This window comes from Notothenia coriiceps, unplaced genomic scaffold (assembly GCF_000735185.1).
Source record: "Notothenia coriiceps isolate Sejong01 unplaced genomic scaffold, NC01 NC01_scaffold00033697, whole genome shotgun sequence".
NCBI lineage: Eukaryota > Metazoa > Chordata > Actinopteri > Perciformes > Nototheniidae > Notothenia > Notothenia coriiceps.
The window spans coordinates 821288-823544 of NW_011366398.1; the positions used below are offsets into that span (position 1 = coordinate 821288).

The following is a 2257-nucleotide window of genomic DNA, read 5'->3' on the forward strand; positions in this document are numbered from 1 at the left end:
AACTGGAAAAGTACCACCATTCAAAAGCTTTCTGATGCAGGACTTGAAACAATGCAGAGAAATTATGACCGTTAGTGGCCACAGGTGCGAAAGCTCTCTCCAGAGCTACTGGAAGCCGAATCTTGGGGACCGGAGAAAGTGGAGCAATATTCTCGCCACGCCAAGCAACAGCCTAGAACAACAACCTCAACCTATACAAGTGACCACGTAAGCCATGCTACTGATGCTGGACAGTTTTTCAGTGGGTGCACAATAAACAGCAACATACACATTCATGTAAATAAACAGCCAAATAATGGATCAACGCTCTCTGTCTAATATTAGACAGAGAGCGTTGATCCATTATTTGGCTGTTTATTTACATGAATGTGTATGTTGCTGTTTATTGTGCACCCACTGAAAAACTGTCCAGCATCAGTAGNTCAAATGTTTTCATGTAATATATACCTTTTGGGATGGCGAGGACAATGAGGCAAGCAGCTCCCCCAAAGAACAGGAAGCCCACTAGTCCTGTCCTCCTTCCAATGCGTTGAATCAGAGTGTAAGAAGTAGCCTGTGCAGGAAATTGAACGACGCCAAAGATGGACTGCGTGAGGTAGATATTCAGACCAAAACTGCCAACATTCAGGAGCAGTCCGTAGTATAAAAGAATTGATGCGAACCTGGTGCAGTTGGAGAATAAGAAAGACATTTTGTTCAAGTTCCCAATCACTTAAACAGGGTTAATGTGACAAATGTGGAAAATTAACAGCGTGGCGATTAGATATCATTGATAAATAATAGTCATACTGATTCACTGTCAGATCAATTATCTCAATTAAAGAAAAACCCACCAGTTGTAGCCCATTATGAGAGTACGTTTTCTCAAATACGATATCCGGAAGATGTCGAATACGTTTCTTCCTCCAGATGTTTCCTCGATCTCAAGCTTAGGAAGTGAAAAGAAAGACAATTAGTTTGTATCACAAAGAGGTTCAAACGGAAGAGGATCAGGGCCACGTGAATTACTGGCTCCGGACAGCAGAAAGCTTACACATCTTCCGGCACAGACTAAAAACTCATCTCTTTCGACTCCACTTCGAGAGATAGAATTACTAACAAAGCACTTATATACTAATAAAGGACTGGCTTATCTAAAGCCAGTTGAGTAGCACTTGAAATGTTTTGGCTCTATGAAACATGATGTACTTACTGTATGATTCTGTTTTCTTCAAGTTTGTATCTTCTTGGTCGAATGCACTTATTGTTAGTCGCTTTGGATAAACGTGTCAGCTAAATGCAATGTAATGTAATGTTTTGAGATCTGACAAAAAGTGAATATCTTTTGGATTTCTGAGAAAAAACGTCAGAATTGAAAGAGATCGTCGTAATTTTTTCTAACAGTATTCCAACTTTTCTCATAATTCTGACTTTTCTTCAGATTTTTGATTCAGAATTTCCTATTTCTAAAAATGTGGACTTTTTTCAGAGTACCAGATTTTTTCAGAATTTTCACTTTTATGTCTTTTTTTACCTTTTTTTTTTCAGATCTCCAGAAACTATTCTCACGTGGCCCCAATCCTCTTCCGTAGGTTTATAGTGTTGAATATATGGTGAATTTATTTTGAGATCTGATAGAATGTGATTCTGACTTATTCTCAGATTACTGACTTTCCGTAAAAAAATTGACTTTTCCTCCGATTTTTTACTTTTTTTTCAGAATTTTGATTTCTTAAAATGTGGACTTTTTTCAGAGTTCCAAATTTTTTCAGAATTTGTTTTTAGTCCCCTCAGAATTCTGACTTTTTCAGATCTCCAAAAACTGTTTTCATGTGGCCCCAATCCTCTAGGTTTGTTGTTGATGCAGCTCACCTTGTCCAGCAGGTGTTCTGGTATCTTGGTCCCGTTCAGCCGGGCCGCCCTCTGCAGCTCCTTCAGCGCCTCCTCCTTCCTGCCCTGGGAGATGAGCCAGCGAGCCGACTCTGGGAGAAACCTGATAAGGTCTATTATGTCTACATATGCATATAGACACAATGTCCCACCTCACCTCGACCAGGGAGATAGCGACGCAGCAAGGTGGTTTGGTAGTAGTGTTACAAGAGAGACACCTGACTGGAATGACAGACCGTAGCGGGATAAAATTAGGCGCTGACCTCTAGGACGTCGACCCAAGAGATAGTCGGAGAAGATTAGAGAACGGTCAGATATGACAGCGTACGGGAGCCCTCATTCTCACAAACTATATTGTACCTCTTCATTTTCACACACTTAAACTAGA

The 2257-nt window shown here is 40.4% G+C and overlaps 1 long non-coding RNA gene across 2 annotated transcripts; it reads right to left on the reverse strand.

Moving 5' to 3' along the window:
• Positions 1–453: 453 nt before the first annotated feature.
• LOC104961749 (uncharacterized) lies at positions 454–1963 on the reverse strand. Of its 2 annotated transcripts, none has more exons than XR_800131.1 (3): positions 1852–1963; positions 834–928; positions 454–662 (listed from the first exon to the last, which is right to left on the reverse strand). It is a non-coding gene; the product is annotated as an uncharacterized lncRNA (long non-coding RNA). The 2 variants fall into 2 exon arrangements; XR_800130.1 differs by lacking the exon at positions 1852–1963 and adding an exon at positions 1034–1070.
• Between the last annotated feature and the right edge of the window lie 294 nt (positions 1964–2257).